The sequence below is a fragment of the Rutidosis leptorrhynchoides genome, chromosome 11, assembly GCF_046630445.1.
Source record: "Rutidosis leptorrhynchoides isolate AG116_Rl617_1_P2 chromosome 11, CSIRO_AGI_Rlap_v1, whole genome shotgun sequence".
NCBI classification, from domain to species: Eukaryota; Viridiplantae; Streptophyta; class Magnoliopsida; order Asterales; family Asteraceae; genus Rutidosis; species Rutidosis leptorrhynchoides.
Genome location: NC_092343.1, coordinates 228,237,547 through 228,258,928, shown reverse-complemented (window position 1 = coordinate 228,258,928; position 21,382 = coordinate 228,237,547).

Genomic DNA, 21,382 nt, shown 5'->3' with positions numbered 1-21,382 from the left:
TTCCGTTCTAAGCTATTGTGTGTGAATCTTAACTACTCGGTTAATTTATATTACAAATATGCAATAATGTACGTCCCTCGCCCGCGACTTAACCATCGTTAACTACAATCTCTGTCTCAATTCAACAAATTCCAATTCCTAATAAATCAAGTATATATTTGATTTTACACTTCATCATTGATGTAACCGAAACTTTTCAGATAACATCATTCGTACTTTGCGAAGTTCACAAGAATTTAACGAAAACCAACATCACATCTCAACAAATAATGAAGTAGTGATTCATAATTTCAATATTATTGAAGAAATACTTATGTAACCTCTAAAGCCTTCAAGGAATTATTCAATTCTAGTTCCAATCGTAAATCGAATGAATTTAATTTATTATTAACTCATTAAAATCTATGTTACATCTGAGGAGAATATATACATATATATTTTCATAAAGACTGTAATAAAATTCTTATGTACAAAATATTAATTGTGAAATTTTTTTTAACGGGTAGGTAATACCCGAGAGATATATATAAATTCACAATTAATATGTTACATTCTTCGAATCAGATTAAGAAAATTATCAATTATACTTCCTACTTTCACAATAATATACATTCTTTCATAGAAATCAAAACAAGCATACTCATTCAAACCCAATTACATATTCTGATTTTAAAATCTCAGAATTCAACTCGAGATATAACCGGTACAATCACTTTTAGATTCCTACATCTTTCAAAGCTATATTTTGACTTCAAAAGTGTGTTAGAACATCAAATGTATACAAACGATTACAATCTGTGTTCAAACCCTTCGAAAATTTCTGAAGACACTTCAAATAATGAGCAATCGAGATGATGATCCAACCACATATTACCCACAATTATGTACTTCAAAAGCTCTCAAAACCAAAGTCATAATTCAACACATGTCTGTGTCAGATCTTTTGGCATTTATTAGCAAAAATAACCTTGCAATTCCTTTGCAAAGTAGCAAATTATATCACAGCTCCAGCAAGACAACTTCAATTTTTTCATTCGGAGTAGCCTTATCATAATTTTGATATATGTGATTACCCTTTTGTAACCGGAGAACCTTTCATATTCCACCACATTAGCAATAAACTTACCAACAACTTCACTGATCTTGGGCATTCTGAAGAATCTTTATATTTATCGAAACCTCATCATTTACTTATCTGCCTCTTGTAACGAGAATTGCCATACGAATCATTGGGAATTAACAATCAGTATTTTTAAATCTCACAGCATGTTGACGCCAACAGTTATACATAACGTCTATTTCCAAGGCTTACATACTTCGAATGTGAAGTTTCTGAAAAACACTCTAAACCGCGAACTAGTTCTCGAAATGCTGATGAAGCAACAAAAACTGTAAACGACCTTAGCAGTAAAAAGTTTGATGATAAAGATTAGTGTATTAACAAAGCTCAGAAATAGAGAAGTTTTGGAACTGGAAAATGGATTGAGCAAATTATGAAGGAGGCTGTGGACAAATCACAAAGACTGAACCTGCCTTCAAAGAATCCAAATAACTCAGTGTCTGCTGAAGTCATTAACGAATACCTTACTCCTGACACTAAACCCTTACAGACAATATTCTTCATCATCCTCTAATATTAGAAATTCTAAGATATCATAGTATCTTTCATTATAAATATCCTCCATATTTCTGAAGATATTTCCATAACTATTCTTATCTAGAATCATTTATCTCTTTGCGCTATCTGTATTACATCAAAAAGGAAACTATTTAGTTCTTATACTCTGTAAACCTTTGAGTTTAAAATATGAATGTTTTTGAAGTAGTGTTGGAAACTGAAGCATGAGTTAGTATAATATAATGACACTTGATCAACGTGATTATATTACAGTAATTCATGCTGAGTTTCTAAATGGAACGTGATGATTAACAGATCATAACATCATCATGTGCCATGTTATACGACTCTTGTATTCTATTTAACCTCTAAAATATCAAGAAAATATTTCTTGATGATTCGGCCTTTTTCAAGGTATTCTAGTAATTTGACAAGTCAAGATCGTGCCATCACAATTTCCTTCCTAGAATATTAACAATGCTCATTCCGAAATTCATATCTGTGAATTCTGGACCATTACAAGCGGTGCTTAATCGCAAGAAGAATAAATGAAAGGACAATACTCCGAAATAGAAATTGGGGTATAAATTGCAGCAAATAAAAGAGAACATTAACTGTGAATGACAATGATTATAGAAGATAGAAACAGAGACTTTGAAATATAAGGGAAGATATAAAGCCCAACGACAAACCAAAAATTATAAACCATATATATCGATGCATATAGCAATATAAAGACACGGGAGAACTAAAAACACTATAAACCCAAGAGTATAGTAGAAGTAAATAGATTCTTCCGGCGGTAGATGAAAAAGAAGAATGACCGATATGAAAGTTATAAGTATATCGAGAATCAGAACTGGATGAAGCATATTGATGAATACTTTAAAATATGAGTTGAGGGGGAAAGAATAGAAGGTGATGAAACATGACTAGGAACTTAGAAATCAACAGATTTAACTCACACAATGACGGAATAAGTGAATCAAACCCTCTAGTGAATAGGTTAAGCTTTTTGGGATTAATTTAGTCATACCACAACTAAATCAAGTGTGATTAGATCAACACCTAGAGCTATTATTCACCACCTGGGTGATTTGGGTTGAGAGAGAATCGGAGGAGCTCACCAGATCTGAGTGTGTGTAACAAATGAGAGGCTTAACCTAAAATGAAGAACATAAGACTTTATATACCCCTGCTGTTGACTCACCCGTACGATTCATCCATCACACATACGAGTTGGCTTCATCAGCCATACGGGTGATCACTCACTCGTGTCTTCTCATTTAGATTGTAATTGTGACTTAGCTCAGCATCAACCGTGCGTATGAGCCTGTCAGCCGTACGAGTGAGGCTTCACTCGAATGTCTGACTAAGTCTAACATAGTCAAACATCCAAATCTCGTTCCTGCAGTTGCTGTAACCACATACAAACACGGATAGGATAATAACGAACGATCATGGTAGCCTGTAAACTGTTGTACCTGCAATGGACGTGGGTAGATGTCTAGGGACTTGCATAAAATGCATCAATAGAAGGTGTGAATTGTAAGAAAACGAAGGAGGTGAATTTATAAGAAAATCTCTGACAGAACAATTAAAATGGACGATCGCATTTAAAGCGGATCCTAATTCCTTTTGTTACCGTAGAATCAAATCTTATTACAAAGATTTTCTTCAAATCCCTTGAAATCTGGAAATCAATCATATCTACGTCAAATGATAAGATGAATCTACACTTACTCATTTAACTCTTCTATGTTAGCTTCATTCGTACTCTTCATATAAATGGATTGTTTATCCAAATTATTCGCTGATGATAAAACTCTAATTTTCAGCCTGTATGCATCATGAAAACATACTTATTATCATTCACAACCTTTCCACTCAAATTTTGGGATGAAATTTCTTTAACGGGTAGGTACTGTGACAACCCGGAAATTTCCAACCAAATTTAAACTTTATCTTTATATTATTCCGACACGATAAGCAAAGTTTGTTAAGTTAAATCTCAAGAATTTTAAATTGTGTTCATACATTCATTATAACCTCGACCAAATTCTGACGATTCACCAACCGTTATATATAAATAAATATGTATATATATATTATAACTTGAGAATATTAATAAAGTATTAAACGTATAATACTTTACATGAACGTATTTGTTTCAATATGTTTATCGATGGAATTAGAAGATAATATCAAATGATTGATTTATCAGATACATTATGATATGATTACGGGTCTATGTTATTAGGTCCACTGTGATTTAAGAAATCTATTCTTTTTGACAACATTCGAAAAATGGTAAAGTAATTTATAAGTAAGAACGTGAAGTGTAAATAACTTAGATGTTGGATATCGACAAGTTAAGTAACTCGACATTTTTCATTAAGATGATCTCATACGTTTATTTAACCTTTGAACTTTATCCCATGCTTCACCAACAAACTGTAATTTAAAAACTTGAAACCTATTATGAATATATATGATTCTACTTTTCTAAAACATTTTATGATATAACGATTTCCATTATTTTAACCTTTAAACAAAATGATTCTTAAAATATATTTGGTTTTGGAAAACAAAATTATTATATTTATTTGATTTAGTTTCAAACGTACAAAAATGTTTTCAGTTTAAAAAGAACTTTATTATTAAAACGCATATAACTTTTATAAATATCTAGAACCACTTTTGACAACTCATTACTTAACCAGAATGATAAAGATAACGATATTTATATTTTATTTTATTAAATATATATATAACGATTTAAATTAATATTATATATATTTATACGCGTATTATACGTACATAGTTTTATACTTTTACTATACTTAAACTTTACCTTTACTTTATTTTTACTTTACTTTAACTTTAATAATTCACTTTAATAATTCATACTTTAATAATTCACTTTAATAATTCATACTTTAATAATTCACTTTAATAATTCATACTTTAATAATTCACTTTAATAATTCAAAAAATCTATTATAAATAGAATTCAATAGGTTTTATTATTTCAAAGAAACTTGAAAATATTTTTCTGTAAACTCTCTTAATCGATTTACATATATATATTTACTCCGTATTATTTCAAGATATTATTAGTATACATAAAATATTACTTCAGAGTGCTGTCCGAGTGATTTCGAAATTGTTTTTCGAGTGGGATTGGATTAAGGAAATTATGGGTTATAGCTATGGAGGTGATTGGGAATGATTCATGGGTATGCTCGTGAGGTCAATATAGTGTTTATCATCTTCGTTGCGTCTACGTACCTTTCCTGCAATATTGAATCTCAATATTGATACGTGAGTACTCATAATTTAACTTTTACATACTAATAGTGTATCCCTGACTAGTGCTCGAGTATATAAGATTATGCATGTTTGTACTTTTGATATTGCCTTTAGTTAGGTTATGTTGAATCCTGAATTAGTTATATATGCGACTAAGATAAGGTATAAGATATGCATGTCGTTGGAAAGCTAGCAAAAAATTAAGAACTTTTCATTTAGATATCAAATGATTTCGATGAACGGATTTGAAGTTATAGTCCATCAAATTTTTGTATTATTATTAAAAATGATTATTATTATTATCGTCGTTATTATCGTCGTTCTAGTTTTATCTTATTATTATTATTATTATTATTATTATTATTATTATTATTATTATTATTATTATTATTATTATTATTATTATTATTATTATCTTTATCAATAAAAGGATTTATCATTAAAAATTGTTATTTTTTTATTATTACTATCGTTATTATCGTTAAAGTTATAATTAGTATTATTATTATTATCCAATTATTATTATTATTATTATTATTGGTATTATTATTATTATTTTTATCATTATTAATATATATATCATTATTTAAAAACGGTTATTGTTATTGTTATTATTATTATTACTATATTATCATTAAGATAATTATTAGTATTATCGTTAATAATGTTATAGTAACTATCATTATTAATATTAGTGTAATTAAAACAAATATTTGTAACACCTAATTATTTTGATTACTATTATTATCATTATTACGAACACGATATAAAAGACGATTAAAAGCTATTAAACGATGCGATTAGGAAATAATGGGTAAGAGTATCATGATGAAATTAAAATATTATAAGATATTGATTTAGATAAAATTATTGTTATTATTATTTTTATCATTACTATTATTATTAAAATTATCGTTAGTATTAAAACTATCATTTTAACAAAAATTATCATTTTAATAGAAATATCATTGTTACTATAAAATATCATTATTATTATTATTATTTTAAATAGAATTATTATTTTAAAGATAATATTAAAAATTATCGTAAATATTAAAGTTATCATAATTAGAATTATCGTTTTATCATAATGTCATCTTAGTAATTATAAATATTGATATTTTTATAATAATAATTATTATTACAAAATAATACAACTTTTACTTACTATCATTATAGATATTATTTTATCAAATAAATATTTGATACAAACATATTTTACTACGTGTAATAACTTACTTAAATAATACCTATCATATTATCTTTATAATATTAAATGAACCCTATAAATTTTATTACTTAATATATATAAAAGTATATTTTATTATATAAATATAATATAAAATTTTATTTATTAATAAATAAATTATATTATTTACTCTAATAAATCATTTAAAAATATTTAAAAATATAAAACGACGATATTTAAACTATATATTAATCATGTATAGATTTTTGGAAATTATTTTGAGTCAAATTTACTTTTCTTGACTTTTGCATATTAGTCTCGAGCATTAGGATTGTGGGACACTATGACTTGACCTAATTTGTTAGACAAATATTGACCAACACATAAATATATATAATTAATTTAGGTTCGTGAATCCGAGGCCAACCTTGCACTTGTTCAATGACGTTATATGTATTTTTACTACAAAATAGAGTATGGTGAGTTTCATTTACCTTTTTACCCTTTATATTTTTGGGACTGAGAATACATGCGCTTTTATAAATGTTTGACGAAATAGACACAAGTAATTGAAACTACATTCTATGGTTGAATTATCGAAATCGAATATGCCCCTTTTTATTAAAGTCTGGTAATCTAAGAATTAGGGAACAGACACCCTAATTGACGCGAATCCTAAAGATAGATCTATTGGGCCTAACAAACCCCATCCAAAGTACTGGATGCTTTAGTACTTCGAAATTATATCATGTCCGAAGGAGGATCCCGGAATGATAGGGGATATTCTTATATGTATCTAGTTAATGTCGGTTACCAGGTGTTCACCATATGAATGATTATTTTTTGTCTCTATACATGAGACGTATATTTATGATAACTGGAAATGAAATTCTTGTAGTCTATTAAAATGTTGGAAATAAATGATTATGATAAACTAATGAACTCACCAACCTTTTGGTTGACACTTTAAAGCATGTTTATTCTCAGGTGTTAAAGAAATATTCCGTTGTGCATTTGCTCATTTTAAAGATATTACTTGGAGTCTTTCATAGCATATTTTGAAGAACGTTGCATTCGAGTCATTGAGTTCATCAAAGATTATTATTAAATCAATTTATAGTTGGATAGTGGATATTATGAAATGGTATGCATGCCTGTCAATTTTTGATGTAAAGAAAGATTGTCTTTTAAAAACGAATGCAATGTTTGTAAAATGTATCATACAGAGGTCAAATACATCGCAATGTAATCAACTATTGTGAATCGTTTATAATGTATATGAATGGGTCCTTTCAACCTGACTAAATATTGCTTCACACATTTTGCATAAAATCATAAAACCCTAGCTTATCATCCTAAACCCTAACTCATTTTCATAAACCTTAGACTTGTACATTATATTTATATTAACTTAATAAATAAACTTATTAACCAAGTATTTATATTAAAGACTTGAAACAAGTTCATTTGAACATTTGATCATAAGATAAAAACATTTCTACACTTCATAATTTTCACAACTAGTTTTGATTACTTTGTACTTAGCCATTTCTTTCACTTAACCAACCTTAATCTATCTTGATTAGAACCTAACCTTAGCTTACTTCCTAAACCCTAAACATACAAGTAAACATCTTAGAATTTATACATTAAAAGACAACACAAGTACATGTACACTTTTAAAACCAAAAATTAACTAGAACATCTACACCGTCATCATCATCATTGTTTTTCATCATCATCATCAACCATATCACCGTACTACCTCCACTAAGTACTTCATCCCTAAGTAAACACCATACAAAACACCATCATGAACTACATTAATGATCAAGTGGTGAGTCACCTCCCCTCCTCCTCCTTGTGCCACGTCCAACACCATCCACCACCACCATCTCTATATAAACCCACTACTACCTTATGACAACCCAGAAATTTCTGACCAAATTTAAACTTAATCTTTGTATATTTTTGACACGATAAGCAAAGTCTGTAATGTTGAGTCTCAAAAATTTTGAAAATATATTCATGTAATCAATTACCCTTTGACTGTGCTCGACGATTCACGAACATTTATGTGTATATATATGTGTATATAATATATAGTTATATTAATTAAGAATGTTAACAAAGTACTAGATGTATAATACTTTACATGAACGTATGTGTATCAATATATGTATAATATATTTATCAACGGAATTAGAAGATAATATCAAATAATTGAATTATCAGCTACATAGTGATATGATTAGGGGTCTCGGTTGTGAGGTCCACTATGATTTATGAAATCTTTCCCTTTTAACGGTATTCGGAATAATTGATAAAGTAATTTACAAGCGAGCACAAAAGTGTCAATTATCGAGAGTTAGTCAAAAGTTAGTAAAGATTTTTGTTTGTTTTCCAATATATGTTTTACGGTAATTTCCTCGTGACTTTTGATACGGTAATTATTAACTTTCATATATGTGAAAGTGAAATTTTGGAATATAGATAACTTAGAAAATAGATATCGACGAGTGAAGGAAATCGCTATTTAACATTAAGATGACTTCGTACGTTTATTTAACCATTGGACTTTATTCCACGCTTCATCATCAAACGGTAATTTAAAAACTTAAAACCTATTATGAGTATATATATTTTTATTTCTCTAAAACGTTTTATGATTTCATTATTTTAACCTTTTAACAAAATGATTCTTAAATATAGTTAGTTTTGGAAAACAAAATTTTTATATTTATTTGATTTAGTTTCAAACGTACTAAAACGTTTTCAGTTTAAAAAGAACTTTATTATTGAAACGTTTTATAAGATAATTTATATAAATTTGAAGAAGTTAATTAAAGCTTTGCATTATAGATTTGCAAATATATATTTTTAATTGTTTCAAAAAGGTAAAAGTATTACTAAATAATAATTTTGAAACGATTTTATATTATATAATAAACTTTGAAATATAATTAGTTTTGAAAACTAAATATTATATTATTACATAAATATTTCAAATTCATATTTTGAAATAAAAATATATATTTTACAATATGATAAAATATAATATTAACTGTGTTATAAACCGTTTTGATTTAAATTAATACTTATATATATATATATATATATATATATATATATATATATATATATATATATATATATATATATATAACGGGACGACAATTTAATGAAGCATATAACCAAAACACTCAAACGAACAAGTTATATTTCGGGTGATATAGTTTATCGATAATTTTAAGTCTAATTATCTATAAAGGTACTTGTCGCGTAACGTAGAGTACAAGTTTTCTCAGCGTACGAAACGTCATTCGAAAAACCGGAACTGGGACATTAGTCGAGTGACAACGTACAAGTCATTGGAACTAAGATTACAATTTATCCTTGCACGTGAATATTATTATATATATATATATATATATAATTATATAAATAAAATATATATATATATATATGTATATATATATATGTATATATATATGTATATATATATATATATATGTATATATATATATATATATATATATAAAATTATTTATTAAAAACTCGACAGCCCACGTTTAAATTGTTTGAGAGTTGGGACAAATTGGGGTGCCGCGATTGCGGTGTTATTCCACACAACACCTCCGCGATCGCGAAGGTGTCGGTGCCAGACTTTGGGTATAAATCGATCGATTGCTTCTGCTTCTCATTCAATCTATCTCAATCTCTCTAAGTTCTATATATACTCCGTAATGTATTATTTATTTTATTATTTATTTTATTATTATTATTATTATTATTATTATTATTGTTATTATTATTATTATTATTATTATTATTATTATTATTATTATTATTATTATTATTATTATTATTATGAAAGATTATTATTATTAATCTTATTATTATAGTTAGAAGTATTAATATTATTAGTACTATACATAAAATACTACGACGAGGTCATGAGCGAGTTATTTCAAAACAGGTTTTTTCGAGCGGGATAGAGCTAAGGAAATTATGGCTTATAACTATGGAAGTTATGGGTATTGTTCGGGGATATAGCTCGTAAGGTCAATCTAGTGTTTATCATCTCCGTTGTGTCTACGTATTTTCCTTCAATATTGAATCTCAATATTGATACGTGAGCATTCATATCTTATCTTATATATACTAATAGTGTATCCCTGACTAGTGCTCGAGTATATACGATTATGCATGCGTGTATGCTTATATTCATCGTTAAATAGTTTATGATAAATCACGAATTTGATACATATGATACTGAGATAAGATATACGATATGCATGTCGTTAGAAAGCTGGCAAAAAATTAATAAATTTTCATTTAGAAAGCGTATAGTTTCGATGAACGGATTAAAAGATATAGTCAACTGAATTATCAATAATTTTAGTATTATTATTAAAATAATTATTATTATTACTATCATCGTTATTATCATAGTTAATATTATTATTTAATATTATAATAATAATTATTATTATTATTATCATTATCGTTATTAATATAAGAATTATCATTAAAAATTATTATTGTTATTATTATTACTATCGTTATTATCATTATGGTTATTATTAATATTATCATTATTATTATTATTAAAAGTATCATTAATATTAAAACTATCATTTTTATTAAAATTATCATTTTTAATAGAAATATCACTGTTATTATAAAATATCATTATTATTATCATTTTAGTATTATTATTATTAAAAATTATCATTTTGAATTGAATTATTATTTTTATATAAAACATTATTATTACAGTTAATATTAAAAGTATCATTATCATGATTAGAATTATCTATTTATTATAATTAATATCATCATTAGTAAATATAAATATTGTTATTATTATTATTAGTAGAATAATAATAATAATTATTATTATTACAAAATAATACAACTTTTACTCATTATTATTATTATCAATATTATTTTATCAAATAAATGTGTAATACAAAGATATTTTTTTACCACACGTAATATAATTACATTAATAATACATTCCACTATATTTTTATAATATTAAGTGAACTTTATAAATTTTATTACTCGAGATATATAAAAGTATATTTTTATCATATATAAATTTTTATTAATAAATGACTTGTATTATTTACTCTAATAAAATCTAATAAATATATTCAAATATATAAAACGGCTATATAATAAACATGTATAGATATAGATATTGGAAGTCATTTTGGGACAAGTTGACTTTTGTTGACTTTTTGCATATCGGTCTAGAGCATTAGGATTGTGATACACTACGACTTGACCTAAATTGTTAGACAAATATTGACCAACATATAAATATATATACTTTATATAGGTTCTTGAATCCGAGGCAAACCCTACACTTGTTCAATGTCGTCATATGTATTTTTACTACAAAATACAGTATCGTGAGTTTCATTTGCTCCCTTTTTAATTGCTTTGCAATTTACATTTTTGGGCAGAGAATACATGCGCTGTTTTATAACTGTTTTATGAAATGAATACAAATACTAAAACTGATTTTGCGTAAGTTTCATTGCTCCCTTTTATTATATTTTTAGGACTGAGAATACATGCGCTTTTATAAATGTTTGACAAAATAGATACAAGTATATGAACTACATTCTATGATAGAATATTTGAATTTCGTGGTTCGATTTCTATACAGATTGCATTAGCTACCGTCGGTATGAATGTTTTGCATTTTGATTGCATTAGCTACCGTAGGTATGAATATTTTTCATTCTGATTGCATTAGCTACCGCCGGTATGATTGTTTTGCACTTTTCGTATTCCCATCAGGTGTTCTTCATATGAATGATTTTCAGCCGTGAGCAGATCGGTATATTATTTGAAAATGAAATATTTTGGTCTATTAAAATTATGAAATGATTATTTATGATAAAATAATGAACTCACCAACCTTTTGGTTAACATTTGTAAGCATTTTTATTCTCAGGTATTAAAGAAATCTTCCACTGTGCATTTGCTCAATTTAAAGATATTACTTGGAGTCATTCATGGCATATTTCAAAAGAGATTGCATTAGAGTCATACAAGTTCATAAAGATTGTTATTAAATAAATGACAGATTAAGTCATTTATAGTTTGGATGTATTTTGAAATGGTATGCATGCCTGTCAACTTTCGATGTAATGAAAGTTTGTTTTTTAATAATGAATGCAATGTTTGTAAAATGTATCATTTAGAGGTCAAATACCTCGCAATGTAACCATATGTTATAATAATAATAATAATGAAAGTAATGATAATAATATTAATGTATCAATTAGATTCAAACTTGTAATTTAATATAATACTAAATATTATTTTACTTTTTAAATTAAAGTATACTTTATTAATTCAAAGTATTATATATATATATATATATATATATATATATATATATATATATATATATATATATATATATTTATTTACAACAAGTGTTCGTGAATCGTCAGCACAGTCATAGGGTAATTGAAAATATGAACACAATTCAAAATTGTTAAGACTTCAATCATAACAGACTTTGCCTATCGTGTCGAAAACATTAATTTATTTAAAGATTAAGTTTAAATTTGGTCGAAAATTTCTGGGTCGTCACAGTACCTACCCGTTAAAGAAATTTCGTCCCGAAATTTGATTGGGATGATCATAGATGACAATAAGTATGTTTTCATGACACATACGAGTTGGAAATTAGAGTTTTATCATCAATGAGTAATAAGGATAAAATAATTTGACTTTTGTGAAGAGTACGAGTGAAGCTTTCACAAAAGAGTGAAATGAGTAAATACAGATTTGTCTTAACTATTGACGTAGTCACTGTTGAATTTCTGGAATTCAAGGAATTTAAAGAAAATCTTCGAATCTATAAAAGATCTGATTCTTCGGTAATTCAGGAAATTAGGATTCTCTTTAATTTAATGTGATCATCTGCCTCAATCGCTACGTCTGATATTTCGCTATAAATCCACCCTCTTTGTTTCCTTTATATTGTAGAGTTCCATCCTTTTTGTTTTCTCTTCCCAAATTTAAGTCAAGTGAAAAATGGTCCAAAATTCATAGGTATGAAGCTTGGAATGAACATAACTAATGTTCTAAGAGAGAAATTGTAATAGCACGATCTTGATTGGTTAGATTACCAGAATTCAAGAGAAAAGTTAGAACTATCAAGAAATTATGTTCTCGATATGTTTATATATTAGATTGAATGTAAGAGTCGTGTAACATGGCACATGATGACGTTATGATCTGTGAATCATCACGTCCCATTAGAAACTCAGCATGACTTACTGTAATATAATCACGTTGATCAAGTGTCATTATATTATACTAACTCATGCATCAATTTCCAACACTACTTCAAAACATTCATAGTTCAAACTCTACATTTTCAGAGATTTAGAAACTAAAACAGTTTTCTTTTATGATATAACACAGATAGCGCGGAGAGATTTATTAATATCGGACAAGAATATTTATGAAGATATCTTCAGAAATATTGAGGATATTTATAAGGAACGATACGATAACATCGTAGAATTTTAGATTCAAAGTGTGAAGAAGAAATTCATTCACAATGATTTAGAGTGATTAAGGAGTAAGGTAATCGCTAAAGATTTTATCAAAAACAGAATCATCAGGATTCTTTATGTACAAGTTTAGTCCTTGTAATTTGTTCAGAGTTTCAGGATGAGAGATCATAATTCTAAGGGATAAATGTTATAGGTATATATAACTTTTGATGTAGAAACGCTGCGAGATTTAAAATACTGATTGCTGATTTCCCGATACTTGGTATGGCAATTCTCGTTACAGGATGCCGATGAGTTCATGATAAGACTTCAATAGATAAATATAGTGATTTGTCGAAGAGATTTAAGCCAAGGAGCAACGAGGTTGCTGGTACGTCTCCTGGTAATATGATGGAATATAAAAGGTTCTCCGGTAACAATAAAAGAGCACACATATATATCAAAGTTATAATAAGGTTGTTTCGAACGAAAAGTCGAAGTTGACTTGCTGAAGCTGTGACAAAATTGGCTAATTTGGAAAGAGATAGCAAAGTTATTTTTGGTAATAGTAATGCTAAAGGAATTAGCACAGCTACGCGTTAAACGTTTACTCAGTTTTCGAGAGTTTTTCAGTTGCAATACTATATGCATAAATCTTTCTTTCCGTAGATGAAGTGTGGTTGGTTCATCCTCTTGTTTGAGGTGTTTTCAAGAATCATGAAAGGTTTGAACGTGGATTGTAATCATCAAGATACAAATGAGGTTTAAGATGTAATCAAGTAGCAAACTTGAAGAGTTGTTTAGTTTCATATGTTATAATCAATATTTTAATTTATTTTAATTGTCCAATGTTGGTAGTGCACAGTCGATAGTCCACAGTTAATAGTCCAATACTTCATATATAGTTTAATATATAATATTCGAATTAATTAATACATATCGTGACCCGTGTACATGTCTCAGACTCGATCACAACTCAAAGTATATATATTATTGTAGAATCAACCTCAACCCTGTATAGCTAACTCAAGCATTACTGCATATAGAGTGTCTATAGTTATTCCAAATAATACATATAGATGCATCGATATGATATGTTAAAACCTTGTATACGTGTCCCGATATTTAAAGTGCGTAAATAAATAACAGAAATTAAATGACGATAATTAAAATTGCGAGAATATAAATTGCTATAATTAAATTGCGATAAATAAAATAATCAGTTAGCTAGGAATAGTTAGCTAGGAACAGTTAGCGTGGATTCTTAACTAAATTTCTCATAGTTAATTTGTTTGTTTCTAACAAATTTTATTTTGTCCAATGTTTTCTTTATTATGCCACATGTTGGATTCTGGTAAATCAAAATCCAAATATGAAATTGGAAGAAAATGTTTATTCTGCGGTGAACGGATACGTATATCTGTGGATGTAAGTAGGATAGTAAATGACTGTTGAATTAGATTCGAAGAATGTACAGTTTAACTTATTAATGTGAAATCTAAATATTCCTCGGGTATTACCTACCCGTTAAAATATTTTCACCATTAACAGTTTGTACAAAAGAATTTTTAATAACAATCTTTATGAAAACATATATACATATATATTTTCTTCAGATGTAATCATGGATTTAATGAGTTAATATGATATTGAATTCATTTGATTTATGTATAGAACTAGAGTACATAATCTCTAAAACATTAGAGATTACATAATCATCATGTCGAAAGAAGATAAATGATGTATAACGTCATGTAGAATGATGATTATGCTCGAGGTACCGATTGTGAGGTTGAGACGTGTAATGTTGAGGGTTGTTTTGTCGGTGGTACTGGTGCTATAGGTACTGATGTTGGTGGTACTGTTGGCGCCGGTGATGCTGCTGGTGCTTGTAAATTCTGCACCATATTCTCCAAAGCAACTACTCGAGCACGAAGCTCGTTGACTTCTTCTATCACGCCGGGATGATTGTCAGTTGGAACGAGCGGATGAATAAGGTTTAGAATTTTAGATAGAATATAATCGTGGCGAGGTATTCGGGAAATGAGGGTGAAAATGGTGTTTCGAACAGGTTCGCCGGTGAGTGATTCAGGTTCTTCACCAAAAGGTGAGTTCGGTTGGTGGAAGGGATCACCTTCTTCATATCTCCGTTGATTGAGTAGGCTAAGAACCCATCAGATGAATTGGGGATAGATGATTGGTTGATTCATTCTGGTGACGCTGCTTCCGGAGCTTAGGTGAAACTCCATATCGGAATCTAAGGGACTTGAACTAGTGGTGAGTTACATTTCGTACGATTGAATAAAGGATTTTTCGATAAGAAATAGATTATAGGTAGATTAGTACCCTGCAATACATAATTTACATATGCATATATAATACTAAAATCCCATAAGTTACGGAGGAATCTACGAAAGCTGTCAGGCAAAGGGAAAAATAACAGATACGCTAAGATATGAATTTATCTATACACTATCTATGCAATAGAGGCAGTAAAATGTGTCTAGAATTTTAAGGATGATAAGCAAGTAATTTTCGACACGAAATGATAAGCAAAAGTTTGACATGCAGACACGGTCGAAGTCCAGACCCACTAATGCATCTAAACAACTATCGGTTAGACACACTAATGCATGACCTGGTTCGCCAAGACCACCGCTCTGATACCAATTCTAACGACCCATCCTAATCCATCTGGACGAATACATTACAATTGATTACATCGCGAGGTACTTGACCTCTATATGATACATTTTACAAACATTGCATTCATTTTTAAAAGACAAACTTTCATTACATCGAAAGTTGACGGCATACATACCATTTTATAATATATTCAACTATAATTGACTTAATAATAATCTTGATGAACTCAACGACTCGAATGCAACGTCTTTGAAATATGCCATGAATGACTCCAAGTAATATCTCTAAAATGAGCAAATGCACAGCGGAAGATTTCTTTCATACCTGAGAATAAACATGCTTTCAAGTGTCAACTAAAAGGTTGGTGTGTTCATTAGTTTATCATAAACATTCATTTTCATCATTTTAATAGACCACAAGATTTCATTTTTCCATAAATATACATCTCATATCAGGCATTTCGCGAACTGCATAGAGATAAAAATCATTCATATGGTGAACACCTGGTAATCGACATTAACAAAATGCGTCTAGAATATCCCTATCATTCCAGGACTCTCATCGGACATGATAAAATCGAAGTACTAAAGAATTCGTAACCCGGATGGGGTTTGTTAGGCCCAATAGATCTATCTTTAGGATTCGCGTCAATTAGGATTTATGTTCCCAAATTCTTAGATTACCAGACTAAAAAGGGTGATATTCGATTCGATAATCCAACCATAGAATGTAGTTTCGATTACTTGTGTCTATTTGGTAAAACATTTATAAAAGCAACGCATGTATTCTCAGTCCCAAAAAATGCATATTGCAAAAGCATTTAAAAAGGGAGCAAATGAAACTCACTCTACAATATTTTTAGTAAAAATATTCATACGACGATACTGAACAATGCAGGGTTGGCCTCGGATTCACGAACCTATATCATTCGTATATATATATTAAAACATATTATTGTAATCGAACAAATATATATATTATTATTAGTGATATAATTTTTATATTATTAATTTATATATTTCATTATTACTATGTAAAAATATAACTTTTGTTATGTTATATGTATCAAATATTTTATATGTATATATTTCATTTGTTTGTTATGAAAGTAATTATATCAATACTAAAATAATATTAGTAGTGATTAAAATAATGATAATGTTAATACTAGTGTTATTAATAACGATAATAATATTATTGATTTTATTAATAATAATATAAAAGATAGTTTTAAATGATATCTTTATAATATTGTTAATAACAGTAAATTTTATTTAAATGAAAAAGTTTATTAATAATGATAATGAAAATAATAATTTTTATATTAATACCTAATACTTAATAATAATAATTATTATATCAATTTCATTACTAGTGATAATATTAATATCAATACTTATGTTAATCATAATCAAAATCTTCATGTTTAATTTGTGAACTAATAATTAAAACTTCTATATCATCAATTCGTAATCCAAGTCATAATAGTAGTACTTATTAATAATAATCATACTAATAATAATATTTAGTGGTAATACTAGTATTAGTAATGATAATGATATTAATGTTAATTATAATAATAATACTAAATAATAATTTTAATACTTAATGATAATTATAATAATAACAAAAATGATAAGTGTAATAATAATCAATATATTAGCAATAATACTCATAATAACAATACTAATAATAATAATAATAGTAATAATAATAATAATAATAATAATAATAATAATAATAATAATAATAATAATAATAATAATTATAATAATTATAATAATAATAATAATTATAATAATAATAATAATAATAATAATAATAATAATAATAATAATAATAATAATAATAATAGTAATAATAATAATAATAGTAATAATAATAATAATAATAATAATAATAATAATAATAATAATAATAATAATAATAATAATAATAATAATAATAATAATAATAATAATAATAATAATAAACGTAATCATGAAATCAAATAACTACCTCAAAATAGGCTTTTTACAAAAATAACGACCCAGCTAGGACTCGAACCCGAGACCTCTCGTTCCCTGCTAACACCTTAACCATTCGTCTGTTGTTGTTTTCCTGATTAAACTCTTGAACCAATTAAATTTAACCCACGATTTAAACTGTTCTATCTTCTTCACCATGAATCAAATCGACCAGAAGATAATTCCTCATAATAGTAAATAACTAATTTGATTTTTAGGACTCTCAAACAAAATAGAACTACCGTGATTTAGTTGAATGGAATTGAATAACAGAAAATTAAAAATTATGACTGTAACAGTCGTATTTTGGCTTCATGAACTCAATATTTGCTTTTGAAATTTATAGCTTTTTAGCTCACGATTCCTAAATAATATATGTTTTAAAACTTACCTAGAATCTTTCTCCATCCTCAATTGAAACAGAATTTTAAGAACGAGCTTGAATTTTCACAAAGAACAGACATGTTGACTTTTTAGAACTAAAGTTTGACTCGAAAATTCACAATCAATAAATGGAATTGGGTCATGAAACTTTGCAGATAGTTGGAATAGATCAATCCTAACAAGATGGCTTTAATAGTTTTTGAAATTGAATTAGAAGCTGTGATATGGTGTGTTGAGTTCAAGAACAGGGTATCATGCTTATTTCTGTTTAAAAAATTCAATTTTGATTTTTCTGTTTTCACTCGAAATGTATTACTAAAGAATGATATAGAGGTTATAAGACATAATTACAGCTATTGTGAAATAATTGCATTTGTTTTGTAGTTTGATTTTGCTCGACAAGAAGTACACTGATATATTCAATCAGATATTGAAATAAATAAAGAAATAAAAAGCTGAACTTTGATGTTGATCGATTCTTTGGTTGCATTGTGATCTGAGACAGACTTCTAACAACCTAGAGATAGAGTTAAAAATTATCCACAGTTTGATGGTGAAGCATAACAGCATACATATCTGTTTTGTATATATATGTATAATATAATACATTATATTATATAAATGGCTGTATATAAATAATCGCATTTTAGATATATAGGTACTTATGTATCTGATTTCCATTGTTTACATATATATATATATATATATATATATATATATATATATATATATATATATATATATATATATATATATATATATATATATATATAATTCATAAGTTTTGATAATTATTAAATATATTAATACTATTAATAATATTATTAATAATTAATAAATTTATTGATAAATTGACTAGTGAAATATAGGATAAATAATAAGATTATGATGATAATTTTAATAAGGTTAATTAATAATAATGATAATAAAATGATATTAATAATCTTATTCATGATACTAATAATAATACTAGTTATAATAATAATATTAATATTATTAATGATAGTATTAACATTTGTAATATTATTAATAATACAATTTAAACATATCACACTTTATGTATACATACATTTTATATTAGAAGTAATAATATTACGAATACAAATAATAATAATAATAATAACAATAAGAATAATAATAATAATAATGAAAGTAATGATAATAATGAAAGTAATGATAATATCAATTAGATTCAAACTTGTAATTTAATATAATACTAAATATTATTTTACTTTTTAAATTAAAGTATACTTTATTAATTCAATGTATTATATATATATATATATATATATATATATATATATATATATATATATATATATATATATATGTATGTATGTATGTATGTATGTATATTTATTTACAACAAGTGTTCGTGAATCGTCGGCACAGTCATAGGGTAATTGAAAATATGAACACAATTCAAAGTTGTTAAAACTTCAATCATAACAGACTATGCCTATCGTGTCGGAAACATTAATTTATTTAAAGATTAAGTTTAAATTTGGTCGGAAATTCACGGGTCGTCACATAAACATATCAAGAACACAATTTCTTGATAGTTCTATCTTTTCTCTTGAATTCCGATAATTTAACCAATCAAGACCGTGCTATTACAATTTCTCTCTTAGAACATTAATCATGTTCATTCAAAACTCCATACCTACGAATTATGGACCATTACTTGCGAAAAGAAAACAAAAGCATGAAGCTCCGAAATAGAAAGGGGAGTATAAATCACAGCAAACAGAAAAGATCATTAACCGTATATGTCAATAATTATGGAAAGACAAATGCAAGGAAGGATTATGAAAAACACTACCCCAAGAGCGAAGTATAAGTAAACAGATTCCTCCAGTGGGAGCTGGAATAGAAGGATGATTGTGGTGATGGTCAGAATGAGATCAAGGATCAGAACTGGATGAAGTATTTTCACAATCTTTTGAAAGTATGAAATTAGGAAGAAGGTGTAGGAATGATGAAAATAATGGAACGGAAGAGGTTGATTTATAGCTAAATAACGGACATAGCAATCGAGGTAGATTACGTATTTAATCAAAGAAAATCATAACTTCCTTAATCACCGAAGAATCAAATCTTTTATAGATTTCAAAGATCATCTTTAAATTCCTTAAATTCCAAAAATTAACCTTGACTACGTCACCGGTTAAGACGAACCTGCATTCACTCATTTTACTCTTTGGTGATAACTTCACTCGTACTCTTCATATAAACAAGTTGTTTTATCACTGATGATAAAACTCTAATTTTCAACTCATATGAGTCATGAAAACATACTTATTGTCATCTATGACGATCCCGCTCAAATTTCAGGACGAAATTTCTTTAACGGGTAGGTACTGTGACAACCCGTAAATTTACGACCAAATTTAAACTTAATCTTTATATGGTTCTGACACTATAAGCAAAGTCTGTAATGTTGAGTCTCAAAAATTTTGAAACTATATTCATGTAATCAATTACCCTTTGGCTGTGCTCGGCGATTCAAGAACATTTATGTGTATATATATGTGTGTGTATATAATATATAGTTATATTAATTAAGAATGTTAACAAAGTATTGGATGTATAATACTTTACATGAACGTATGTGAATCAATATATGTATAATATATTTATCAACGGAATTAAAAGATAATATCAAATGATTGAATTATCAGATACATAGTGA